The sequence below is a fragment of the Pseudorasbora parva genome, chromosome 20, assembly GCF_024679245.1.
Source record: "Pseudorasbora parva isolate DD20220531a chromosome 20, ASM2467924v1, whole genome shotgun sequence".
NCBI classification, from domain to species: Eukaryota; Metazoa; Chordata; class Actinopteri; order Cypriniformes; family Gobionidae; genus Pseudorasbora; species Pseudorasbora parva.
Genome location: NC_090191.1, coordinates 40,987,672 through 41,000,800, shown reverse-complemented (window position 1 = coordinate 41,000,800; position 13,129 = coordinate 40,987,672). Strand labels below are relative to the sequence as shown.

Sequence of the window (13,129 nt, the reverse complement as noted above, 5' to 3'; positions counted from 1 at the left end):
TCAAACAGAGCTGACGAGGAGACCAGGAGTGAAGATCAGGGCTTTCAGTCACAAATCACCAACATTCACCATCATTTACTTGAGGAACACACCATGGGATTGTGGAAGAAATAGTCTGAATGTTGTCATTATTCATCTCAGGGTTCACACAACCTTTTGGGAGTGAAATTCAAGCACTTTCTCCTGCACTTCAAAGCTCTAAATGTCATCCATTTGTAATGATAGTTATTTTTAATGCAATGATTTGTAAAACTAAAAGTTTAAAGGTGTAGAAAAAACTAACACTGTGGCAAACAAGCACTTTTATAAAATAAAATAAAAGACATGAAACCACTATAACCAGTAGATTGCGGCAGAGGACCACTTAATTCCACACTGTAAAAAATTATTTAGAAAAAAGTTACCTGGTTGCCTTAAAATTTTGAGTACATTGAAATAAAAAATTTGAGTTAATACAATGATTTTATTTTTTTGAGATTCGACAACCTTTATTAAAAGATTATTAAAAGATTTTGTAAGCATATTGGGTAATTGTGTGTGTTTTATTTCTGATGATGCAGTGAAACATGCCAAATAGTGCTATTTTCATGATTTATCAAAAATGTGGTTCAGATACAATAATATATTGAGTTTCTATTCATTAAATAAATTTCCTTCATTGTATCAACTCAAATTTTTTTATTTCAATAAACTCAAAATTTTAGGGCAAACAGGCTACTTACTTTTTAAGTTAAACCAACAAAAACCAACATTTTTTTTTTTACAGTGCATTAAAAACAAAAACCTTTCTTCGAATTGTGACTGAATTACACAGAAAACAAGTAAAAATGTCTCCTTTTATAATCACTGGAGCTGTCAGTCAGTTCAGTGTGAGAATATAGAAGAGCAATGGCACATTTAATAAGAGTAGAACATTTTTATTTCCCCTATAAAAGTATGTTTTGCACATTACTGTTGTTCATTTTATCTGCATATCAATTCAAGCTACGTGCTTCACTGTTTAAATTTCCATTAAACAAACATGTCATTTTATTAGTACCTGCACTTATTAACAAAACAATGCAAAACAATAGTAATTTTATTATTAAACTAACTTTATGATAATTTCTTGTGATTGCTTATAAAAGTCACAGCACACCTCTCCTCAAGAAACCACATGATTTGACACCTCATTCATTGGTCTACGACAAATGGTGCGGGACGAGTTAAACACCACAATTTTGTCCAGAAGAATAGTAAGCATATGAGAGACAACAACAGAGGTGCTTTTCTTATCCCACATATTAAATTTAGCTTGAGATGCAAACGCTTAAACACATGATAAATATAATATAAATGTGCTTTAAAAAAATCTAAACAGAAAAGACAGTATTTCACAGAATGACTCATCCGCCTGCAGCGACTGCAAAACCACCTATAAAAAGCCAATGCATCTGACCAAGTTCCACACAGCCGATGCTGTTTGCCACTGGAGAGCACATTTCCTAACCCATCACCGCAATTTCTCCAAGCTGATGGGATTCCTGAACTTCAAAATGAGGCTGACACTCATGCTGTCTAAGACCCAATGCCCTCTTTCCCCGAGCCATTACGGCTCACGGAGTGGCCCTGTCTGCTGCCGCCAGTCCAATACATGTTTTTAAGCAGCTTTGATTTATGTGAGGAAAGGCTAAACACATCCTGACAACAGTTATTTTATTTCCAACCGTTCTCCCCTCCATAATTTTCAGTAGGTTAGTCATTGTGTAAGCGCTCGCCCTGTCGAAGAAAGAGCCGAAGCACAGCATGGCACTGGAGACTAGTCTTATTGTTGGCAACAAGCCGGAGCGTGAAATCGCATTAGGAGTTGCGGCTGAGGTTCTGCCACCTTTGCTCTCGAGGGTTTCAGTTTGCCGGAGAGGTGAGACTAACTGAGTTCTTGACACCAATCTAACAACAGCCGGATCCATCTCGTCAGAAGAGGAAGTCAGAGCTGTGTGTTCACTTAGAATTCCTGTTCCACCAGAGCCTCGGCAAGGTGCGAGTCCCAGCAGAGGATGCAGGCTTTTAATTACGACTCACTCAGGGTAATAAATTACACACTCCAGCAGAGGACTCTCACACAGATCCATTGCTCACAGTGCACAAGGTGATATGGAGAAATAGAAGTGAAAATGATGAGCAAAGCACAAACCGCATGCAGGTAACATTTACAGGACATATTTTACCTCAAAATCTTAACAATGAAGTGAGAAAATATAATGAAAAGAGAACTTTAAAATAATAAAATGAGGTAAATATTTATATATATATATATATATATATATATATATATATATATATATATATATATATATATATATATATATATATATATATATATATATATATATATTGTCATACCCATACAATTTATTGTCCGTTTTGGGCGGTCAGTCTTTACATGCACATGAATTTTAATGACATCCCATTCTTAATCCGTAGGGAAGGCTTTCCTCAAGGTTTAGGAGTGTGTTTATGGGGATTTTTGACCATTCTTCTAGAAGCTCATTTGTAAGGTCAGGCACTGATGTTGGACGAGAAGGCCTGGCTCTCAGTCTCCGCTCTAATTCATCCCAAAGCTGTTCTATCGGGTTGAGGTCAGGACTCTGAGCAGGCCAGTCAAGTTCCTCCTCACCAAATTCACTCATCCATGTCTTTATGGGCTGATGCTTGGTGCACTGATGCGCAGTCATGTTGGAACAAGAAGGAGTCATCCCCAAATTGTTCCCACAAAGATGGGAGCATGAATTTGTCCAAAATGTCTTGGCATGCTGAAGCATTAAGAGTTCCGTCCACTGGAACTAAGGGGCCAAGCCCAACCCCTAAAAAACAACCCCACACCATAATCCCCTCCTCCACCAAACTTTACACTTGGCACAATGCAGTCAGGCAAGTCAAGTTCTCCTGGCAACCACCAAACCTTTAGCTACTGACTCAGCAGAATGTTGGTGACTTCTGTGCAAATGTGCGCCTCAGCATGTGCTGACCCCGCTCTGTGATTTTACATTGCCTACCACTTTGTGGCTGAGTTGTTGTTGTTCCCAAATCTTCCAAGATAAGCTTAATTTTCTTCATGCAAAATGTGAACAGGACTGGCTTTCATGATAACCTTCACTACTCCTTGGAAATAAACAGCGTTGTGGTATTCCTCTCTTGCTTTCTCCATGAAATGGCCAAAATTGCTCTCCTAGGGTGCATATCACAAGGTCATAAGATGTTAAGATAAAAGCCAAGCATGTGAATTCCATTGTGACACCATGATTCAGAGGGCATGATGGGTAAATGAGCAGCTCCTTTAGCATTCACAGCATGATGCTCCAAACACCGCCTGCCGTCTTCAGAACCCTTTACTCCATTATGTGCCTTCTGTCTGAGAAGACTAGCACTCATATGTCTGACAGATCAGTGAGTCTGGCGTGATCTTTAGAAGTGTGATGATGAACCGCAAAACTCTCGGGGGAAGCCGAGAAAGACAAACTTCCATCGTTCAGCTAATGACATCATGCCTGTTACCCACTGAGAGCTGACAGTTGTGTTATCTAGGGAAATGAAGACACATTTCTTTGTCTTTTTATCAGATGCACATGGGGGTTCGTTCACTTTTGCATTCTCATGTCTTGTTTTGGATTAAACAGAACTAATCCCACACAAGTGATTTTGCACCACACTACAATAGCACCTTATCCTCATATGCTGTAAAGTTAAAGATAGCATTCCTACGGCATCCTTTATGCATAAACATCAGACTCTGCTGAATTTTACAGTGGTTATCGCCACTGATGTCGCCTCAGCTCTCATTGAAAGTGAATGACTTCCAGTTGCTTTTTCAGTGTAAATCGCTGTCATTTTAACCAAGGTATTTTACGACCAAGAGGATAAGATAAAAAAACAGTCTAGGACTGTAGGTCAGTCTGTGAAAGGTTTCAGATGGCCCTTCAAGGGTTAATAGTTTGTGCTTAAATCAGATCAGCAACATGCATGTGTTTCAGACTGAACAGTCACTGACTATTTACTAGGTATTAAAACTTAAATATAATATTACAATATAATTCATTTATTTATTAATAATTAATACTTTTATTCAGAAAGGATGCATTAAATTGATGGCATTGCAGACATTCATAATGTTACAAAATATTGCTATTTAATATAGATGCTTTATTTTTGAACTTTCTATTAATCAAATTCTTTTTTAAAGCAGTTTCAACATTGATAATCCTGTTTCTTGAGCCTCAAATCATCATATTAGGATGATTTCTGAAGGATCATGTCACACTGAAGACTGGAGTAATGATAAATTCAGCTTTGATCACAGGAATAAATTACATTTTACTATATATTCACATAGATTTTTTATTTTATTTAAAACAGGCCATTTTAAATAATAATATGATTTCACAATGTTATTACTTTATTTTATGTTATTAAGCTTTTACTGTATTTATGATCATATAAATGTATCCTCGGTGAGCAAAAATACTTCTTTCCTACAGTTAACACATGCCAAGCACCAAATGCCAGTAAAAGTCAGTGTTTGGCTAGTAGATGAAACGGTGTAAACTGGAAGTTGCCCAGTAACATTTTTATGAATTCTTACAATGCAATGTTGTGACCAAACATGAACGACGCTCAGGACAGTTAACAGGCCAGCGCTGGATCGTCACGAAAGAATTGCCTATTTAAAAATATTCAAGCGGAAGAAGAAGTGAAAGAGAACTCAATTCCTCACTCACACACTGTGCGCACCCAGAGAAAGACAGTAAGAAAATACTGAATTGAGCTCTGTTCATGTCTTCTTATAGCCTAGAAATCTAGACACACCCTAGCGGCAGCAAATCTAATCTGCCCGTGAGTGTCGTCTAGCAACTCTCAATACCCTTCTGAGCTGTAATCGCCTAACTCTTGATGAGCCAATCACATCGTGTATAGAGTCGGTGGGCGGGGCCATAATGACGACGGCCGAGTTGCACTTGCGTGCTTCTAGTAAACACAGAAACTGGCAAACGGCGGTCTTTTGAATCAGCTTTGACCGCGACTCTGGAAGACTTGGAGTTCAGCTTTTCTCTGAGCTTTTCCGCTGACCGGATACGGTGAATGTTTAATCTGTCAGCGAGCTCTGCTTCACCTTCGTTGCTCTGGTTGGTGTAGCGCTATCCTATCGCGTGCAGAGGGAGTTTGAAAGACAACCGTTTATCTGCCCCTCGGATTGAGCCATCAATGGTGAGTTTCCAGACCAAACATCTTGATGTGGCTCTGGCTTGTCAGGCTAGTCTTCTTATGCGTGTGCAGACAAATTCATTCAAATTCCTGTCTCAACGAGTATCCTAGTAAACACAGTCGGTTAAGGCTTAAGTGAACATAAACAGCAGAGAAAGATAATGCAGGTGTATCAGTATCAGTGTATTAGATTTGTGCATTCACTCTTAAAGTGACAGCTGCCTAATATATTTCTACTGCTGTCTGTGTTTTTAATGCTAATGAAACAACAAAAGGACAAAGACAAAACTAAATAACTTTTGTAACTTGGGTTGATATTGTTAATTTATACAGTGAAGACTATCAAGTGCTTTACATTTGATTTCTTTATTCAGTGTCTCTACCTGAAAACTACGTGTGGTGTGGCAAGCAGCGGGGCGAGGGACCGCGAGAGCGGGCCGGTGATTAATGTTAACGAGTGCCAGCTGCGTGGCACACCGGTTTCGTCTCGCGGCCATGTGACGGGAGCATAAAAGGAGGAACAAGAGCTGCGGAAGACGAGAGAGGACCAGGCCTGGACTTTATGTTATGTTTTGTTTGTGTGTTTGTGGGCAGTCGTCCGTGAGGGGCTGCCCACGTTTTATTTTGTGTGTTTGCGGGCAGTCGTCCTTGAGGGGCTGCCCGCGGTTTTACTTTCATTTTGTTTATTTATTTTGAATAAATGTTTTTGAAACGTTCGCCGGTTCCCGCCTGCTTCCTTCCATCCACGAACTTCGTTACACTACGGTAACTTGTCTTTAATAATGTTTTAAAGCTACATTACTTAGGCTAGTCTTTTTAGATGTGGTATTGAAATTGGAATAGAGAATTGTGAATTTCCACTGGTATCTAACATTTTGGTGTCGTAAATGTTTCATGGCCAGTCAAAAATATCTAGTCATCTGCCATTGACAGGTGTGGCAAAATGTGAGTTTTAGGCCCTTAGTGCACTTACAATTAATTCAATGCAATATTGCTAATAAAAACAATGCAGGCAGATGAGTTTTTAGATGAAAATTAAGCTTAAAGTCATTTTTGAGCTAACATTTCAAGACAGCTCACACAAGTTGGTGGTTAGATGTTTCCTTGGAATTTTCCAACTAGTCCGGTCTATGAATATATTTCCCAGGCGTCCTCTCGTCTCGTCTACTGAGTGTCCTTCTTTATAAGCAATCAGCCCTGTTTAATTACACCGCAGCCATGATCCGTGTCACTGCGACACACGCCTCGTGATTGATTCCACGCCGGCAGATTGTTTTCCATATTGATGATGCAAAGGTCACGATTCCACCCACTTCTTATTAATAAGAGCGTGTGCTGATCTCGAGGGCTCTTGACACTCGTGTTTGTGTTTGTCTGGGTGTTTCCGCACCTGTAGCAAACGTTATTGTGCAACCGACGGCCCTTGTTTACTCTCTCATTGACCCAACGAGACACCATCCGCAGCTTCATCACAAACGAGCCTGGCGTTCCAGCACCGCTTCACTGTCTTCCATCATTAGACACACCGACGCTGGCAATCAATGGCTTAATTTAGGAAACAGCGGTGCGGTAGACAGAGTGTGTGTTGTGTTCAATGACTTGGCTGTGTAGAAGCGCTGATAGCCGTCGCTGTCTACACGAATGAGTCCATAAATATTTGAAAACACACTTCTCCCTGGCTGAAGCGTCTTGTGAAATAGCCTTTTCTCTCCTGACAGGTCTGTGGCCGATCTAAGGTAGACACAAAGAATCAAAAAGCTCTAAATGTGGTGGATACGCATTAGTGTTGACATGTGCAGTGAGAAGATTATGGTGCCGTTTTCCAAAAGCCCTTCAGTTGCATGATTGTGGAGATTTTCACGTCATACAGAGCTGTACTTTTATTTAGTTGTTGTGTATGTCGTCTGCAGCGTTCAAAACCACTGGTGGTTTTAACAAGATCACTCTGACACACTGAGATGAGATTGGAGTTAATGTTTCTGTTTGTGTTTCTTTACAGTCTGTCAAGCGTGTCATTGATTTGAATTGGATCCAACAGTCCTCGGAGAACTGAAATACAATCTGGCTTTGATTTTGATCAATTTAGATATGATTGGTGAATTGTGAATTATACACTTCAGTCAAAAGTCACACCAAGGCATTAATCTGATTAAATAAACAGTTAAAAAGAGTTAAAAGTATTACAATCTAAAATACATGTTTTCTATGTGAATAGCAACCCGATCACACATAAATGCGTATAAATAGTACGAGTGTGCAATGTCGTGAAATGTATACACCAAAACTCATTTTGGCGTGCATATGATACGCTGTTTTTCGCGTGCATATGATACGCACTTTATGGCGTATATATGACACACGCTTGGGTGGGTTTAGGGTGGTGGGGTGGGGAGTTCGTACACTCTAAAAAATGCTGGGTTAAAAACAACCCAAGTTGGGTTGAAAATGCACCAACCCAACAATTGGGATGTTTTTACCCAATGGTTGAGTTGTTCTTACCCAGCAATTGGGTTGTCTTAAGCAACATTTAACCCAACTACTGGGTTAAAACAACTCAACCACTGGGTTAAAACAACTCAACCATTGGGTTAAAACAACTCAATTGTTGGGTTGGTGCATTTTCAACCCAACTTGGGTGGTTTTTAACCCAGCATTTTTTAGAGTGTATGTATAATACGCCATAAAATGCGTATCATATGCACGCGACAAACAGCGTATCATATGCACGCCAAAATGAGTTTTGGCGTATACATTCCACGACATTGCACACTCGTACTATTTATACGCATTTTTGTGGGAATACCCTGGTCATTTATTCCTGTGATCAAAGCTGAATTTTAACTCCTCATGATCCTTCAAAAATCATTCTAATTTAATGATTTCTGCTTATTTTCAATGTTCAAAACATTTGTGCTGCTTCACATTTTGTCCATGTTTTTTTGCAGGATTATTTAACTACTAGAAAGTTTAAAAGAACAGCGTTTATTTCAAAACATAACTATTTAGTAAAATTATAAATCCCAAATATTTATATATAATATGTATTATATATATACATTTACATTTATTATTATAAAATAATAATAATAATAATAATAATAATAATAATAATAAGTAATCGTTTGTAACATTATAAATGTCTTTACTGTCACTTATGATCAATTAATTTAAATTCAACCTTTCTGAATAAAAGTATTCATTTATTTACTTACAGTATATATATTTTTGTACAACAATTTGCCTAATTTTTGTAAAACAACTGGTTATTATGTTTTTGAAAGTCCATTGTTCAATAATTATGACATATTTCAAAAATAAATACATTTGGGAAATCTTTGAAAAAAATGCTCTGCAGTGCAAAGGTGTTCTAGGTGATTGCAATGATGGTACAATCAGTCAAAAGCATATTTTATTATGACCAATTAGAAAGATAATCACACACCTCTCCTCAACAAGACACGATTGGAGGAAAGAGGCATGTCTGGAGCGCAAACGCTGTTTAATACTTAACGTTAGAGCCTGTCAAATCCGTAAGCCTAATTCTGAGATAAAGTGCCCTAATAGCGCTCTATTATTGTCTGTTATCATAACCCCCATCTCTCTTTTCCTCTTAGTCTGTAAGCTGTAAAAACACACATGACCAGCAGTGTGTTTCTTTTCTCTCAGTGTGTGACAGTGGGCTCGTGTCTTGAGTTACTGCATGCATTAATATGGAGAGTAGAGCAGGCGGAGAGGTTTGCATCAGCTCTGGCAGCCTGTCGATAACATTTCCTCATGCAATTGGAAGTAGATGGAGGCTTTGTAATGAGAGAGCAAATACCAATTAGACAGTTAAAGCTGCCATTATTCATTATGAAATCGGTATTTGTGCACAGAAAAGACACACCTGGCTTATTGAAACAGATTCTCTTCTGCTTACCAAGGCTTGCAGTTATTTGATTTGAAATAGTTTTTACAATTTAATTTTATGTGAATATATTGTTAAATGTCATTTATTCCTGTCATCAAAGCTGAAATTTCTTTTTACACGATCATCCAGAAATCATTCTAATATGCTGCTTAATTATTGATAAATGTTATTTTAAGGATAATGCTGTTTTTTTTCTGCTTATTACTGCTTATTTCTACTTTGGAAGCAATATATATATATATATATATATATATATATATATATATATATATATATATATATATATATATATATATATATATATATATATATATATAAACATAAACCTTCCATTGTTTAACGTTGCAGACATTAAATGTTACTTTTGAATATACACTCTAAAAAATGCTGGGTTAAAAACAAATTGGGTTGTTTGAATGGGTCCATTTACTAGGGTTCAAAAACAACCCAATTTGTTTTTAACCCAGCATTTTTCAGAGTGTCTTAAATCTGTGTCTGATGATCACCTGCGAATCCTAACAGTGCATATGGCAGAATGTACCTGCTTCAACTTAGCTGCTAAAAGAGCGTGCTGCGTTCCTGAGGCCTGCTGTGCTGATTCGTTTTATTGGGTTGGGTGATGAAGCTTTTCTGCTTTCCTAACGGTGCCGTTGTTGTGTTTGAGTGCGAGAAACAACTCATACAGCGAATGACTGAGACGTCGCAAAATCTGAGTGGTGGTGGTGTGTGTGGCGGTATAATTATGTTCATTATGTCAAGCACATTCTCTCAGAAGGGGCGGAAGCTTCCTAATATGAAAGCCGAGGGTTACGTTCGTTCCCCTGGTGCACTTTTCCAAGCGTACATTCACAGAGACATTAAAATCTCGTGTCACTCACCATGGCTTTCTTACTCCTCAACAGCAGCGTTCATCCTCCTCTTCACTGTAGATTTAATCGCAGCTCTGCTGGGAGTTTTTATGTGTTTTTTTATAAGATTGTCAAAAAACTCCTTCCCAAAACTAAGCTGCACAAACATCAGCTCATTAACATATTAATGAAAGTACATTTGCATATTATCGCCTGTGCAGTAATCAGCCACTATCAGTATATTATCACCTATATAACACTAGTCGTTCACAATTAAGGTAATTTACATATAGAAGCCTTAAAGGTACAGGATAAAAAACACATTAATGGAAAACGGAGAAGCGCTTACTTTAAGAATTTTAATTATATTTTTCTGGCTTTTTGATCCGTTAGTTTTGTAGTTTTCTGATTTTTTTTTCAAAGATTTTTTGATGAATAGAACGTTCAAAAGAACAGCATTTATTTGAAATAGAAATATTTTGTAAAATAATAACTCTCACTTTTGATAAATTGAATGCATCCATGCAGAACTTTTGAACGGTAGTGTAAGGTGCAGTCGTAAAAGACAACATTGTTCTTATTGTAACCATATAAAAGGGGTATATTCATGTCACATAGACCTAATTAATCTAAATTAATTGGAACTAATTCTATTTACTTATCCCCTACAACTTTACACCGGCATTAAAAATAAATAAAAATGCACAACAAGAGAAAACATTAAAACACTCAAGAAAACATTTGAAAATATGGTCAGTCATATTAACAGCACAGTACGTATTTCTGAGAAAGGCTGTTGATATTTGAAACAAACACACACACACACACACACACACACACACACACACACACACACACACACACACACACACACACACACACACACACACACACACACACACACACACACACACACACACACACACTCCTTCATGTGTACACACACACACACACACTCTCCTACAAGTACACACACCCATACACTCTCCAATATTTACAAATACACGCAGACACACACACTCTCCTACATGTATACACACACACACACACACACACACACACTCCTACATGTACACCCACACACACTCTCCTACAAGTACACACACCCATACACTCTCCAATATTTACAAATACACGCAGACACACACACTCTCCTTCATGTACACACGCACGCATACACACACTCTCCTAAATGTACGCACACACACATACACTCATGAGTGCACACACATGTACACACACACACACACACTTTCCTACATTTACACACACACACACACTCTCCTACATTTACACACACTTTCCTACATTTACACACACACACATCCACACACACACACACACACACACACACACACACACACGCACACGCACACGCACACGCACACGCACACGCACACACGCACGTAACTCTGCCTCAGATGTCTGTGTTATCAGAATGTAAATGCAGCAGCTCCAGGTGGAGGTTCAGCTCTGCTGACCGGTCACTTTTTCGTTCTGACCCTGGTTTGTCTGTCCTCATTTTGAGGTCGGAGGACTGTTGACAGGTAGACGAGATCACACGCTCAGTGCCGCCCTCAGATTAGCAGTGACTCACAGCACACACTGAGCTTCCTGTCCATCTGACCGGCATGTGTGTGTGTGTGCATCGACAGGCAGCTCCAGGCTGACAGCAGATTGGTTTGCTTTTGTTGTTACATTACAACATTCCCCTTGGCATACTGTCACAGTTACTGTGGAGATCAGCTTATGTTGTTTTTAAAATTACTAATACTGGTTATGTTTATTAAGTCACCATGAAATCAAAATGGACAATTCTTATTTGTATGGAATATTGCAGTATTTATTATAAATGATTGATCCGTGCACATCTTTTTTTCTCATTCACGTCCCTCATAATCTTGAATCAGAATAACTTCCCCTCCCTCTTGCAGAATCTCTTCTCTGATGATGTGGGCGGGGCAACCTGTCACTCACACGAGATCAGCCAATAGCAGCCAACTATCCAATCAATTCCACACAGATGAAATCAAGCCCCGCCCTACATTTGTTCTTGTTTGCAAAGCGTTTCACTCTCATATAGATCAAGAAAATACGAGTGCGACTTCATTTTCATACCAACTTTAGTGTTTGACAACCCAAAATAATAGATTTTGCTAACAATTTACCATAAGGTGTAATTCTTCAACATTAAACATCAAACATTAGATATCATTAATTAAAAAATAACTAGGTTAATGTTAATTATTGTTATATTGTTAATAATGTTATTATTATTATTATAATAATAATTATTATTATTATTATTATTATTATTATTATTATTATTAATAATAATAATAATAATAATAATAATAATAATAATAATAATAATAATAATAATAATAATAATAATAATAATTAAACATGTTTAACATTATATACAATACAATTTTATTAACTATTATTTTTGTTATTGTTATTATACATCAAAACTTTTAACAATATTATAAATTACCACTTCATTGTTCATTTATTATCATTTCTATCTATCTATCTATCTATCTATCTATCTATCTATCTATCTATCTATCTATCTATCTATCTATCTATCTATCTATCTATCTATCTATCTATCTATCTATCTATCTATCTATCTATCTATCTATCTATCTATCTATCTATCTATCTATCTATCTATCTATAGATATATATAAATATATATATACACACACACATATATATATATTATTATTATTATTATTATTATTATTATTATTATTATTTAATTAAATCGTTAAACATTAATATGCATTACAATTGTATTATTTGTATTATTATATTGTCATATGTTGTTGTTATAAATGAAAACTTTCAATTTTAATTTTATTATAAACTACCTTTTCATTGTTCATGAATTATTTATTAAACATTTCAACATTAATATATATTATAATTGTATTATTTATTATCTTTATTATTACATTTTATTTTATTGTTATTATAAATTAAAACTTTCAACGATAATATAAATGACAACGTCATTGTTTATTAATGTTGTTGTTGTTGTTGTTGTTAATGATATTACTCATCATTACTCCGTGGTTGCAGACCCATCTTTATTTCATAAATATAAGTAAAGTAATTATTATAC

General features: G+C 36.8%; 1 protein-coding gene across 2 annotated transcripts in view; it reads right to left on the bottom strand.

Annotated features, from left to right (window-relative positions):
* The window catches only part of grm8a (glutamate receptor, metabotropic 8a), a 275,021-nt gene that overhangs the window by 75,224 nt on the left and 186,668 nt on the right, over window positions 1-13,129 (bottom strand). The window lies entirely within an intron of this gene.